The 16,118-nt window shown below is 38.6% G+C and overlaps 1 pseudogene; it reads right to left on the bottom strand.

Annotated features, from left to right (window-relative positions):
- Window positions 1-2,141: 2,141 nt before the first annotated feature.
- Window positions 2,142-2,345, bottom strand: LOC128777554 (small nucleolar RNA U3; annotated as a pseudogene).
- Window positions 2,346-16,118: the final 13,773 nt, after the last annotated feature.

Below are 16,118 nucleotides of genomic sequence, written 5' to 3'. Positions count from 1 at the left end.
GTCAGCATATAGTGCAACGATGATTTCAGGAGTATATTCCTAAATGCCCCTTACCCATTTAGCCCATCTCCCCTCCTACAACCCTGCCAGTAACCCTCTGTTTGTTCTCCATATTTAAGAGTCTCATGTTTTGTCCCCCACCCTGTTTTTATATTATTTTTGTTTCCCTTCCCTTATGTTCATCTATTTTGTCTCTTAATGTCCTCATATGAGTGAAGTCCTATGATAATTGTCTTTCTCTGACTAATTTCACTTAGCAGAATACCTTCTAGTTCCATCCACATAGTTGCAAATGGCAAGATTTCATTCTTTTTGATTGCCGAGTAATACTCCATTGTATATATATACCACATCCTCTTTATCCATTCATCTGTTGATAGACATTTGGGCTCTTTCTATACTTTGGCTATTGTTGATAGTCTGCTGTAGACATTGGGGTGCATGTGCCCCTTTGAAACAGCACACCTATATCCTTTGGATAAAACCTAGTAGTGCCATTGCTGGGTCATAGGGTAGCTCTATTTTTAATTTTTTGAGGAACCTCTATACAGTTTTCCAGAGTGGCTGCACCAGTTTTCATTCCCACCATCAATGCAAAAGAGATCCTCTTTTTCCACATCCTCGCCAACATCTGTTGTTGCCTGAGTTGTTAATGTTGGCCATTCTGACAGGGGTAAGGTGCTATCTCATTATGGTTTTGATTTGTGTTTCCCTGATGGTGAGTGATGGTGAGCATTTTTTCATGTGTCGGCTGGCCATCTGGATGTCTTCTTTGGAGAAGTGTCTAGTCATGTCTTTTGCCCATTTCTTCACTGGATTATTTGTCTTTTGGGTGTTGAGTTTGATCAGTTCTTTATAGATTTTGGACACTAACCCCGTATCTGATATGTCATTTGCAAATATCTTCTCCCATTCTGTCGGTTGCCTTTTAGTTTTGCTGATTGTTCCCTTTGCTGTGCAGAAGCTTTTTATTTTGATGAGGTCCTAGTCGTTCATTTTTGCTTTTGTTTTTCTTGCCTCTGGAGATGTGTTGAGTAAGAAGTTGCTGAGAGCAAGATCAAAGAGGTTTTTGCCTGCTTTTGCCTCGAGGATTTTGATGACTTCCTGTCTTACATTGAGGTCTTTCATCCATTTTGAGTTTCTTTTTGTGTCTGGTGTAAGAAAGTGGTCCAGGTTCATTCTTCTGCATATCGCTGTCCAGTTTTCCCAGCACCACTTGCTGAAGAGGCTGTCTTTATTCCATTGTATATTCTTTCCTGCTTTTTCAAAGATTAGTTGGCCATACGTTTGTGTGTCCATTTCTGAGTCTTCTATTCTGTTCCATTGATCTCAGTGTCTGTTCTTGTGCCATATTATCCAAATTGTCAACCCAGATATTCACCAAAGGAAACATTCTTTATGATAAGCTTAAACCTGCCCAGAAAAGAAAATTGCTCTCTGAAACACTTCACAATATTTTTGTATATCAAATATATTTAAACCTTTTATAATAACATTTTTATTAATGTTTTATGACTAGTGAAAGGTCCAGAGGTGACAAGTTTGCTTAGTAAGTGACGTTTTCTGTTTTGCTGTCACTGTAGAGAAGTCTAACCGTTCACCAAAACCTTGTCTTTTTATTCACACTATAAAGTTATAGCTGGAAGGGAGTCACCAAATCAATGATTACATTTGCTACTTCCACACCACCCCCTCATTACTATGCGTGGTGATTGTATTGGTCATTGTATTGGTACCAGTCATCAGTCAATTGAATGAAAGGAAAGGTGGCCGGTGCCACTTTGGGACCAAGGCTTTTCAGAAGCAGGTGTGCCTTCCTCACGTTCTGACACCTTCTGCTTGATGGCTGTTGATGACAGGCCCTATGGGATGCTAGAACAGCAGAATGAAAGGTGTCTAGGGCCAAAATGGCAGCATGGATGAAAACAGGTCCCTTATCCCAAACGGCTTGCCCAAGAATGAAATATGAATGAGATACGAACTTTCATTAAGTTGAGCCCCTCCATCTTTAAATCTATTTTTACAGCAGTTAGCTTATCCCAACCAACAGGGCTTTTTTTTTTTTTTTTTTTTTTTTAAGTCTTTTCATTGTTTTTTGTTTTTTGTTTTTTTGTTTGTTTGTTTGTTTTTGACTTTTATTCCCCGCTCAAATGGTTTCCCTTCCCTCTTGTTCGAGGGGAGAAAGACCATCAACAGCAAAGGGCAGCTGCAGAAGCAATACCCAGAGCGAGCTTTACATTCTAGAAAGGACCCTGCACTTCCTCTTTGTGGTTTCCAGTCCTGCACATGTACCGAGAAACTTCTTTAGTAACAAGCTATAGACCTGATCCCTGAAGGTAGTTTTTTATTTTATTTTTTTTTTGACATTTTTGGTAGAGAATGTTAAATGATCAATCAGTGTCTTCTAGATTGCAATTTCCATAACAGCAAGCTTGGTGTTACTTGTCAATTGCTAAGAAGTTACAGTGCCTATCCGTTTGCAAGCACTTAGTAAGTGTTTAATTAATCAAAGAAACAAATACCTTAGACTAAAAAAAAAAATGGTGCTCATTTTTTTGTGTGTGACCCAGAAACAAACATATGGCTCTTACATCCTTCGCAAGGATCTAGTGTTTGTACCTCAACCCAGCTAGAAGGTTTCTCCCAGTGGTTTCTGGACAGAACATTCCCAGCTGTTTCAGTGCCGCATAGCAAAGCTCTGACAGCTTTCAGAACAAGAGGCAATATTAGTTAATAATCATTTGCACTTGCAACTATCTTATTTCATGACAGTGAAACTTATATTCCTCCGGGTACGGTTTCCTTTGGATTGGTGTTGCTGAACTTTAGCATTCGCTGCTAGGCTCCAAGCTGTGACTATAAATCCCTTTGAGTTATTCACTCTTCATTCCCACTCAACATGTTCTAATTAACTCATAATGAATGCTCCCCAAATACTGCACATCTGACATCTTTTTGTTAATCAGAATGGGGTAGGACAGAAGTCGTACCACTTTCTTTTCTGCTAACCAGCCATCTTTTGGCGTCTTTCTGTATCAGATGAGTTTGGTGATGATACGTCTTAGCTGACACCCGTCTCTCAGCTCCATCAATGGACCCCAGTTGTACCTTTCATTCTGTATACCAGGATATAATCAGAAGTGACAAAACTTCAGTGCAGGGAACACCGCACACACTGACTGCACAGGATTCTTGAGGCTGTCTGGCCTGAGAACATGTGTGTGTGTGTGTGTGTGTGTGTGCAATAATGCGGAGCCTATTTTCAGGTATTGTGTTCTGAAGAATATCCTGATCTTTTTATTAACATTCTTGTTTTTGATGTTTTCATTTGCATTCTGAATTTGTTTCCAAAAATTCTAGCATTTGTTTGTTTGTTTGGGTTCTGGAAAGAACCCTATTTCGACTGTAGTTGAGATAGCAGATAAACGACGAATATGTCTGCTTTTTAGTTTTATGTGGTATGTGTGGGATGTTTGTGTATGTGTGTTTGGTCCTTCTGTGTTGCTATGGTTATTTTTTTAATGTTTATTTATCTTAAAGAGACAGAACAGGAGTAAGGGACAGGCAGAGAAAGAGGGAGGCAGAATCCAAAGCAGGCTCCAGGTTCTGAGCTGTCAGTACAGAGGCGGACCTGGGGCTTCAACTCACGAACTGTTAGAAAATAACCTGAGCCAAAGTTGGATGCTTAACTGACTGAGCCACCCAGGTGCCCCTATGGTGCTATAGTTTTTTTTTTGGGGGGGGGGGTTAATTTATTTTGAGAGACAGTGCAGAGGAGGGGTAGAGAGAGAGGGAGAGAGACATCCCAGACAGGCTCTGCACTGTCAGCATGGAGCCTGATGCAGGTCTCGAACTCACGAACCGTGAGATCATGACCTGAGCCAAAACCAAGAGTCGGACGCCTCGCCAACTGAACCGCCCAGGTGCTGCTATTGCTATAGTTTTTAAACACATTCTGGAATGATCAGAAAATCTTAGGATTAGAAGAAACTTAACTGTCCAAATAATTCAACCTCTCATTGTCTGTTAGTGATTCCCGCACAGATGTTGTTTAAAACAATAAACCTATTTGACAGATGAAAGGTGATAATCCAAGTCCTTTCCTGATGTTGTTAAATAGAACGTCAGCCTTGCCTTGTACCTCCTAATGGTCATTGTCATACTGACTGGTGCTTCTGCTTAAGAAAAAAAAAAATTAAGCCAGAATTTTTATAAACAATTTGGAATAGTCTTCCACTTTGAAATGAAGTTTTGGAGTTGTATTCAAAGAATTCTAGAAACTTGTAGAACAAGTTTGAGGCTATGGCTCAAGGACATACATATCGGCAGTTAGTATTCCTGACAATACGTCACTGGATCTCAGAGTTCTGGGTCCTAAGTTCTAGAAGGATGGTAGAGAATACATCGAACATAGATAGCTGTGAAAGCTTTAGGTGATCGTTCTAAAAGCACTTCAGGTTTTCTCAAATGTAGAAATCTAGAGGTTTTGTATTTAAGCTTTGTGCTTTAGATTAAGATGACATAAATTAGATCCTTAATTAGTATTCTTTCCACTAACAGCTTTGATAAACCTTTGATTTAAGATGCCATAATATAGGCAGAATAAAAGCAAAGTATGTCTCAGGTGGCTACAGCTTGGCACTGATCTCGGCCAGCCAAAGCTCTAACTTTGTTGGATTGTGCCAACAATTATTGTGGTCTGTTTAACTTATTTTGACCTACTTTATATAAGGACTATTTCATATACGTCTATTTTTATGCTAATGACGTAAATCCTAAATGGCCGAAGCCTATGTCAAATTGTACAGCAGAGGTTGTAAAAATACCAAAACTAAACTTGAATGTTAAATCCTGAATACATGGTCATGATAGTCGGTCAGAATGATGATAAAATTTAAAGGATCATAGAACAAAAGCAAAAAATGATTTTGGGTATTCCAAAATAAGTGAAATGGCAGTATTTCACTCCTGCTTCTCTTAATCCCTACTGTTATGCTTGGGTTGTGATAAGTCATAGAAGCTTGGTCTTAAAAGATGGCTAGATATTAGGGCACCCAGGTGGCTAAGTCGGTTGAGTGTCTGACTTTGGCTCAGATCAGGATCTCGCTGCTCATGAGTTCGAGCCCCGCACCAGGCTCTGTGCTGCCAGCTCGGAGCCTGGAGCCTGCTTGGGATTCTGTCTCCGTCTCTCTGCCCCTCCCCTGCTCATGCTCTCTCTCTCTTTCTCTCAAACATAAAATAAAACATAAAAAAATAAAAAATAAAATAGATGGTTAGATATGAATCATTTGTGAGGGTTAAGACCTGAGACTTCAGGAGGATGAGAAACATCTTGGACAATGGCTAGAATGGGGGTAAATCAGGGCACTTGAGGTATGCTCTAAGGAGATAATCTAGGTTATCAAATGATGAGATTGGCGTCTAGAGTGACAGCATAAGAGTGCAAAGGAAATAAACCCTCAAATTCAGAACACTGACAGGGCTTAAAGCTACTTACTGACAAGGGGGCAAGAAAGATCATAAATCAAAGATGACAAGAAATTCATCTGGAAATTGAAAAAGGAGTGTATCCCAAAGATTCCGTGGAATTTGATAAGATAACCAGTTTAAGCTTTAAGAAAGCAAACTGCAGCAAGCTGGATAATTCTGTGTCTAGCCAACAGTTATCTCTGATGAAATGTTGTGGAGATAAAGGGGAGTTGCTCATCTCTCAATGTCAAAGTAAAATAAACACATTTTCTTCAAAGTTATGACCAATAACTCGATTTTCAGCATGTTATTAAAGGAATCTTGACATGTTTTCAACTTGGGCAGTTTTGTCACTCTTCTTTAACTGTTAAGAATGTTATTTGGCAACCATGATTAGAGTTCTAATTCGAATCTAAGGATTACCCTTGCAAATCAAGTAAAAATGAACAAGTTTTTGAGTACGATATGTTCAAAAAGCATGAATTTAACATTTAAATTCTTCATGATCATACTTCACAAAAATAGTTCCAGTGTATGTGACTAAATGGGGGCACAAAACTTAGAGGGTAAAATATATGCAATAATTGTTATCTGGTTAGTTCTTCCTTTTAGCAGCTATTTAAAGACAAACGAAACCAAGCAAACAACTTTAATTGGCTGAGTTTGAGGTCTGCTTTCTACATTTCTGAGTGTCTTCCTTCAACTAAGTATTCAGTTATGTGAAATAAGAAAATATGGGGGAAAAATTACTTGGTCTGTTGTGCCTAATAGATGATGTTTAACACACTGACAAAAAAAATATGTACTTGAACAGAAATTTTATGATTTAGGTCAATTATACACTTGGGAAGGGCAAATTTTGTTGAATATGGAGTATGTTGAAATGCTCAAGTTATTTTTCACATGTTTTGGGTCTTTTTTATTTTTAAAGAGGTTTTTCTCATTATTTAAAAACCCAGTGGAATTGTAATGGAACTGGGAAATGTAATCCATATGTTTTGGAACCTGTTACAATTAAATCATCAAATTACCATTCATTTTTTGACCACTTAAAATACAAGATCTTTTTATAAATGTATATACACCCACACAAGAAAATAATGCTGAACTCGTAGAATTACTTTTTGATTAAATATTTCACTTCCAAATACTTATTTTCAGTTTAATGTTGAATGGCATATTAATCAAGTACATTATATTAGGATAGTGATATGTATTTAATGTATTAATAATTATTACTAATGTGTCATCAGTGGTAATATATTAAATTGTCAAGACAAAATTTACTATTAAGTAGGCAAAAACTTTCGTTCAGTGTTCATGTGTCTATCCCTGATTCATTATCTAAACATGTAAATATTTTTGCAAACAAATCTGCCCAAGGGCAAAATGCTTCCAGGTTTACTCAAATCCATAACTATTCTGTTGATGTCTTTAGAAAAAACAGTATTTTTAAGTAAGCAATAGAGTTTGATGTATGGTGTCTTTGTTATAATAACTATTGGATAAATTCTTCGTTCCATCATGTTTGACCTAGAAGTGTAATATTCCATGGTTTTGTGAAAATATTTCAGAGAAAAGTTGGTTTTTCTTTCTTCATGGAGTAAGAACATCTATTCCCATATCCAAGACTTGTCTCTGGCATTAAACAGGCTATTTAGAGAGAGAGAGAGAGAGAGAGAGAGAGAGAGGGAAAACTATAAATACATATCATGTTGTTGGAAGAATCCTTACTTTTTCACTTGCATTCATCGTGGATATGGCCGGATCTGGGTTATCGTTTCTCCTTTGCAATGAGGTCAGTTAAGCTTCATTGACGAGTGAGTCATACTGTGGGTTGGGTCTTTCTAGGGAGCCCTCTTCCTTTGCCTAACTACTCTTGTGGGTATTAAAACTGCTTTTTACTTTTTTCTTAAAAGAGCTTTTCTTTTGCTTAGCTAAGATTGAGAGAATTTTAACAAATATTTCTGACATTAGAGAGTATTTACTCAAGGAGCTCTAAATTTGAACACTGAAGTAAATCATAAAAGAATATAGCAGCATTTGTCTTTCCTAAAGAAGCAAATTAAGCTACTACCTCAGTAGAGAAACTTGGAGCATTTAGGAAAATACAGGTTGTAGGGTGTTGCTAAAGGAACGTTCTTAAACATTGTATGTATTCAGTTTGTGCAAAAACATCGGTATGATTTTTATTATAAATATACTTTGCATTTGAAAGAGTTCTTTTAATTCCTATGAAACCTATGTTTTTAAAATTATAGTTTTATATTATAATCAAGGAATGTAGATGGGTGTCACATATGATTTCTAAATAACTACTCATGTTCTGTTACGGCTTTCCTTGTGGAGGGCAAGGATATCGCTCTAACAACTACTCACGTGTGTATGTAATCATACTGTGGAGATAGCATGTCTGTGGGAACGTAGAATACAGCCATGTGGTTTAGATTCTGGAATTGTGTATTATGAAATCATTTGCAGCCCTACCCTGAACTTCCACAGAAAAAAACCACAGATGGGAGAGACTCATGGACATTGTAGTTTAAAAGCTCTTGATGGGGGAAGAAAGGATGGAGATAAACTAAGAAAGCCAGAAATCTCCTCTCCTCACAATTGTTAGTGTCCTGGATAGAGCATAGACCTGGAGTCAGACAGATGGAAACCTGGAGTTTCCACTGGCCAAATTATTCCACTTCTCTGACTCTTGTTTGTCCGTTTTTAAAAGAGAAATCATACTACTGAACTTTCGTATACATCTAAGCGTATAGAAACTAGTAGCATGAGATAATTGGTTGTGCATGTTTTGATTTCCCTTCCAACCACACTACCATATATGAAATGTCACTTTCATTCGTTTTTTATAAATGGTCAATTACAATCAAAGCGAAATGTTGTATGCAAAATCCTGGGACATGTTACATTTCTCATCTGATAGGAAGTCACTATTTATCAGAAGACTCAGGTAATCACCCCAATGAGTGTATTAGCCAAGCGAATGTTCTGTGTGCAAGATAATTAAGAGAATACTAAATCTTTACTGAATCGACGATGAAAGATAACTGGTGATCCAAAAATTGTGCTCTTTGTTATTTGCCTGAATGAGTTGAAAACTCCTGTCCGCACAAAAACCTGAACACAAATGTGTGTGGCAGCTTAATTCATAACCGCCAAAGCTTGAAAGCAACCAAATGTCCTTCAATACGTGAATGGATAAGTAAACTGTGGTCCATCCAAAGAACAGAATATTATTCAGCACTAAAAAGAAAGGAGCTATCAAGCCATGAGAAGACATGGAAGAAACTTAAATGCATATCACTTAGTGGACAAAAACAAACAAACAAACAAACAACAAAAACAACCTGAAAAGGCGATAGATTGTATGATTCCTACTGTACGACATTCTGAGAAAGCTAACTATGGAGACAGTAAAAAGATCAGGGTGGCCAACTGTTTAAGAGGAGGGAGAGATGAATAGGGAGAGCACAAGGGATTATTAGGGTGGTGGAACTATTCTGCATGATACTACAGTGGTGGATATACGCCATTATACAATTGCCTAAACCCATAGAATGCACGAGAGGAAGAATGAACTCTAAACTATGGATTTTGGGTGGTGACAATGTGTCAACGTATGTTCAGTTGGAACAAATATGCCACAGTGTTGTGGGATGTTGATAACTGGGGAGGCTGTGCCTGTGCAGAAACAGAGGTATACGGGAATTCTCTGTACTTCACCCTCAGTTTTGCTGGGAACATAAAGCTCCTTTAAAAACCTAGTGCTTTTACAGGGAGGCTTTATTTACTCATCTCCTTACATAAAAAAAAACATATGTGTTTTGAAAATTTTAAGCGAAAGATCCTCTGTGCATTAGCTAATTATCTGCAAATACATGGAAGCAAATCACGTATTATGTTGTACAAAGACACAAGACCACACACAGCTAATACTAGAGTCATATAGTTCAGTGTCAAAATGAAATTATAAAACCATCTGAACAGAGATGTAGCAAGGAGCAAACAATCTGAAGGCTGACAATGTCTCACGTGTTCTCAACTGGACCAAACACACCAACAGAAAGACTGGAAGGTAGCTTGACTCCGTAGGTCTCTTCATCCATAAGGACTGGGGGACAGGGAACCTCCGTAGAATGTGTACCAAAGCTTAGCTTCCTGGATGAGGAAGGTGTCTATTAGAGGAACTTCAAGAGCGGGAATCAGTCTTTTTTCTGCTGAAAATCTCTGCTGCACTAAGCCACTTCTTCAGTCCTACCAAAGAAGAGTAGGAACTGAGCCTCCAGTGTCTCCCCTCACCCGATTTCAGGGGGAAAAAAAAAGGCAACCTTAGTTGGAAGTCTACAATGGGCCAAAGGATTGGAAATGATATTCTCACTTACCTCAAAAGAACCCTGTGACAGATAATGAAATGTACAAAGAGAGTAAGTAAATCATCCAGAATGCCCAGCTAGGAAAGATTACGGCCTTGTGATTCAAACTAAATTTTACTGGCTCTGAAACTATGACCTTAATACATTCTAGCTCCTCAACAACTTAAAGGCTTAATGTTCCAATTTAAAGAGAAACAAAAATAGGACTCTTCCTGTGGAAAGTGAACCAGTAATAGCTTACTTAGAAAGGAAAGCCTAAGTATAACCATTTGATAACTTGAAGGGAGTCATGGTAACAGGTACTTATTGAAAACTAACTATGTACAAGGCATTGTGCTAATTACCCTAAATGCACTGGAAACCCGGAAGTAATGCTAAAAGGTGAAGGTCAAAGTCTTGTTGGAGAGAGGCTATGGAGGCGCCAAGAGGCTTCCCGCTATGAGAAACCTGAAAATATAAGGAGTATCCTTGGTCCAGCCTCCAAGTATCCAATAGAAAGAGGGGCTCCGGAATTCTCTACACTCCTGGCAAGATCCCTACCTTCCCTACATGCTAATGTTCCTGGTCTACACAACCATGTAGGCCTTGAGACCTTCAAGAGTCACATTTCCTGTTTCAGCCCATCCCCACCCTTCTCTATCTTCTAACACTTTCTCACTCTGCCACCATAACCTCTTGTCTTGGTTGATTATATTGATACTGTGTAATTGGTGTCTCTGCTTCTCTTCCTTCTCCCTATGATGTCTTATGACTTAGCAACTTGATTAGGCTATACTATATTTCCAAGAGTGCTCCAGTGCCGTCTGCTCCTACAGCGTGGGCCAGGAGAGACGGTCTCATACAGGCGGTGGAGGGTTTGGAAATACGCAGCAGCCATTTGGTCATATAAGCACAGCTCCTGCCAGTTATTCAATCAAACACTGATCTTGGGGGCACCTGCGTGGTTCAGGAGGTTAGGTGTCCAACTTCAGCTCAGGGCATGATCTCCCGGTCATGAGTTCAAGCCCCGTGTCGGGCTCTGTGCTGACAGCTCAGAGCCTGGAGCCTGCTCTGGATTCAGTGTCTCCCTCACTCTTTGTCCGTCTCCCGGCTGCAGCGCTCTATTTCAAAAATAAGTAAACATTAAACAAACAAACAAACACCACTAATCTTGGTACTGCTTTGAGTGATTTTAGAGATTAATTAAGGTCCATCATCAACTGGTTTAAAATTAGAGCGGTTACCCTTGGGGCCTCTAACTTAATCATATGGAAAGTCTTTAAATGAGGATTTAGACCTTCTGTGGGGGAGGAAAGGATTCCACCTTGTGGACAGCAAGTTGCTATGTGTACCTTTGTAGACTACAATGGCGACTGCCCCCTGTGTGGTAACAGACATTAACATGACAATCCGCATAATGACTCCAAAGTAGGTTCTATTACACCTGCCATATGCAGATGACGAACTTGAGTCTGGGTAGGAAATGCCTATTTCAAGGCCACGGAGCTAACAAATGCTGTGTGTGGCTATAATCCCAGAGGGCTGACTTCAAATATTGTATTTAAATTTTTATTATACTTATAAATACTATTTTACTTATGTATACTCTTTTTTTTTTTTTTTTTTTTTTTTACAATTTCTGTACATAAAGATGAGGCTATGCTTTAGCAATAATGGGAAAACCTCACAGGAGTGCATCAAACATTACTCTTCAAGGAGATATTACCAACATTAAGTTGAATTAACTTTATGTACATACTGTCTAACTAAAATGCAACTATGATTTCTATTTAAAAAGTCTTAAACTTTTCACCGGTGTTGTCAGATAAATATGAAAGAGTTACAAAGAAAAGCAGTTCTATTATTATGTCATGAATAATCTTATTTATGTAATAATATGGAGAATTAAATTTCGATCATTAATTTAGCCTTACAATTAAAACTTTTGGGAGATTTCTCTCTCTCCCTCTCTCTCTCTCTCTTTCTCTTTTTTTCTAAGGAGGCTTCACTCCCAGCACAGAGCCCGACAGAGGTTGAACTCGCAACCCTGAGATCAGGACCAGAACTGAGATAAAAAATTGGACACAACGCACTGAGCCACCCAGGCGCCCCACTTTTGAGAGATTTAATACCTGCTTTCGTAAGAGATTAACAGGACTATTGTCAAGCCCTATTAATCAATTGAAAATCTTCACTTATTTGAGTTTAAGTCTTTTTCTTAATATACAGTGACGAGGAACATGGGGCAAGCTGAGGGCAAAGTATAGGCTAACAGCACCCCCTCTACAAGGTAGACTTTGTGTGATATTCCTCAGACACCACTGGCTTCCTAAAAATAGGGTAAAGGAAAGAAAACAAATGATTGACTGATAGAGATCACAGTCATGCAGGACAGGAGCCTCCTTCAGTTTACGGATAACTTCGTAAACCGCAAGAAGGCAATCTTAGCCAGAGCCTCATCTCCAGAAACCTATAGACTCCGTTTCCTGGAGCCCGAATATCACCCTCATCAAGATGTAAAGGGGTTTAGGTGCTTGCCATGGTGATGGGGGAAACAAAGGCAAATGAAAACCTAAATTCCCTTACTGCCTGTAGCCCACAGACAAGTCATTGAAACAGGCAGAGTGATCTCCCTCTAGGAGTTCAGCTGCTTGGACGATGACACTTTGCTTAGGGCAAAGGGAATCTTGGCTTAACATTATCCCGACCCCGCGGGATCCTGTGAGTCTCTTTAAACACATAAAGAGGTTTGCAAAGGAATTTTTATCTTTAACCCCCAAGTATATGTTGGCAATTTTACTCCAAGTGTATGGCCCCTGATATAACTCTGAAGGGTCTCATGACTGAGGTTTTAGTTAGCAATAAATGATGTTTTCCTAACAGCTAGCCCCTCAAGGTTCTGGAAACCTTGCTTCCAAAATTCCTTAGGGATTTATGCTGTCCCTAACCCCCTCCCAACCTGAAGGTATGTAATCAGTCACCCTTCACAACCCCAGTGCAGCTCTTTCTGCCCATGGGTCCTGTCCCTATGCTTTAATAAAATCACCTTTTTATACCAAAGCCACTTCAAGAATTCTTTCCTGGTCGTCGGCTCAGAATCTCCCATCACCCCAAAACCCCATCATATAGTGTTTCTTTTTACACATGGTTTATTTCCTATGTACATTCATGAACAGATGCGTCTATGTCCAAGGAATTACACAAATAGCATGAATTCTAACTTGCAGGAAGTTAGATTTGACAATCTCCTAGAAAATCAAAAGACTATAACACGTACATTTACCAATTCAAGAAAATGGTGAGAAAAATAGTCAATAACGTAAAATCATATTTTTAACAAAATTAGGTGAAAAGTAAAAGAATGCATAGTTTCAGAATTTGCTTGGGTTTCATTGAAGAAACTAATGTCACTGTTAGGACACATAATTGGTGTTGAACTATACTAAGTCATATTTTAGTATGTTTGTATGTATGTATTTATTTAGTGTCAAGGTCAGGCATTACCTATCTAACCTTGAATGTCAAATTAGATTTTTGTTATCCTGTTTGTAACATATTAAAAAATCAACTGACCATCTTGATGAGGGAGCATAAGGCAAGCTGACCAGCTGCATCAGCCCCCCACACCGTCCCCTGCCCTCCACTCCCCTAACCCGGCACCCCCCAGGTGGGATATGTGTGATATTCCTCAGGCACTCCTGGCTGCCAAGGATAGAGGAAAGGGAAAGAAAACAAATGGTTAAATGGAGTCTCCATCAGTTTACAAATATCTTAGTAAAATTACAAGAAAAGGACAATCTTAACTGTAGCCTAATCTCCACGATCGCCCTACTGTCTTCATGGTAAGGCTTTGCTAGAGGGAAAAACAACCTTAGACTGACAGTAGCTAAACCTCCAGTAATCTGTGGATCTTCTTTAGCATCTGAAAATCCCTTTAAGAAACTTCAAGCTTTATCTCCCTCAACTCCATAGCGTGTAATTTTATGTCGCCCTTCTCAACCCCACTGTAGCTCTTTCTGCCCAGGGGTACTGTCCCGTGCTTTATGAAAATCACCTTTTTGCACGAAAGACATATTCAAGAATTCTTTCTTGGCCATCAGCTCCGAACCCCCACCACCACTCCAAAACCCCACCAAGCTCAGCACCAACCCACCAGCTCCAAACAACACTACAAGATTAGCATCCTTGCATCGCCTGGGCTGCCTGGCCTGTTGCTCATTACTTTCAATGGCAGATGTGTATTAATCCACAGTGTAGACTTTCAACATTTTGTTTGAAAAATATGCAACTAGTTAATATTTAAGAGATCTCTGTTCTCGTGGAAGTTTGCAATTGTCTTTATCAAAGCAAGTAACTCAAAGAAACAGTAATCCAAACTTCCACATTTGCTACAGAAGATTTGATATTAAATATTTATAGGGGCACCTGGGTGGCTCAGTCGGTTAAGCGACCAACTTCAGCTCAGGTCATGATCTTGCGGTTTGTGGGTTCCAGTCCCGTGTAGGGCTCTGTGCCGACAGCTCAGAGCCTGAAGCCCGTTTAGGATCCTGTGTCTCCTCTCTCTCTTCCCCTCCCCTGCTCATGCTCTGTCTCTCTTTCTTTCTAAAATAAACATTAAAAAAATTAAATATTTATAATATTTAGTATGTTTTATTTATAAATATTTTAAATGTGTTAATTATATAGTCAAGTAGATTAAGCGTCCAATCATTTTGGTATAAACTGTTTACAGCAAATCCTCATTTATAGACAAGTGGCCATCAGTTCAATGATATCAGAAACACATTTTGCTAAGAGGCTCTGATTATTTTTCTTGTCCTTCACATGGTGTCACAGGTTATAATGATTTTAGCATAGTCAGGACTAGCCATTTGGAATCATAATGATTTGTTCCAGAGGGCTTAAAACATTCTTCGGTTTCTGCAAATTTTAGAAAAACGTTTATAATAATTACACCTGGACATAGACTTTGGATGTTATTCCATTCTGCTACTTATTCTACTAAGATGAAAACTGAAATAAAATGAAAGCTTCCATTATATCAATTTTGTCTCATGTGACTGTTACAGGTATTGGAACAACATCTATTTTTGGAATGAGGCCATAAATGCAGCAATGTCATTTAAATTTGTCTGAAGGCAGTCAAATACGCTGTAATATGTATGTAATATGTAATATACCATATATACCATATATACCAATTAAAAAGAAGTTACCTTATTCCAATTGGTTGAATTGATTTTGTGTATAGACCTCTATATCTTATGATACAGGATTCTGGGGACAAAGATAAACATCCAAAAATTTACAGAATAAAGTTGAGTTGTAAAGAATAGGGACGAGTATGTTACCTTTTAATGAAATACTTACATGTTGCCATTACATAAATGTTTCTCTAAGATCAGTGTGGAGTGACAGGGGTTTAGAAATGGAAAACAAGTCAACCCCTTACAAAGGATGTGGCTAAGTATTCACTGAAGCAAATAAAAACACTTCCCTCATTCATTCCTTGATGTCTAGTCATTGGTCAAACAGCCCGATTCATAAATGGATCTCACAGAAGGCAAACCCAAAGTGTCTAAAGGAAATTCACTTTAATGAATTCAAAACCACATGTATATTAGACTGTTTAATGTAACAAATAAAGTCCTGAATGTTATGTTTTGAGCGTCAGGCAACCTCAGTTCTTAAATCTTGCATAGAGAAAGAAACCAAATGTTCAGCAATTTCATCTGTGTGACTAATTTGGAATTGCACAGAAAGTAGTCAATGTAAGTGACTACTTAGTGGAAATATATTTTTCACAAAATATAGTTTGTCCACTAATAGAGCATAATCATTACAGATACACATGCATATTTGTAGTAGTGAAGTGTTGTTATTCTAATTTTTTTCTTTTTTTTGATGTTTATTTATTTTAGAGACAGAGCACAAGCAGGGTCAGGGCAGAGACAGAGGGAGACAGAATCTGAAACAGGCTCCAGGCTCTGAGCTGTCAGCACAGAGCCCGACACAGGGCTTGAACTCACAAACCGTGAGATCATGACCTGAGCTGAAGCCGGACACTCAACGGACTGAGCCACCCAGGCGCCCCTGATTTTAATACATTCGTGACATTCTAACAGTCAGAGTTGGACGGGACAAATTTTCTGCTGCAAATGAAAGTCACTGATAGTTAACAAGCAAATCCAATCAAATGGATCACCATATTTGCAATAGAAGCAGTATAACGGAAAAATCACTTGGGCTACGGATGAGAAGTCTAAATCAGACACTTCCAGAAGA

This window comes from Panthera pardus, unplaced genomic scaffold (genome assembly GCF_024362965.1).
Source record: "Panthera pardus isolate Hobbes unplaced genomic scaffold, ASM2436296v1 HiC_scaffold_16, whole genome shotgun sequence".
Taxonomy (NCBI): domain Eukaryota; kingdom Metazoa; phylum Chordata; class Mammalia; order Carnivora; family Felidae; genus Panthera; species Panthera pardus.
The sequence above is the reverse complement of the archived record's forward strand: the minus strand, read 5'-3'. Positions and strand labels throughout refer to the sequence as shown.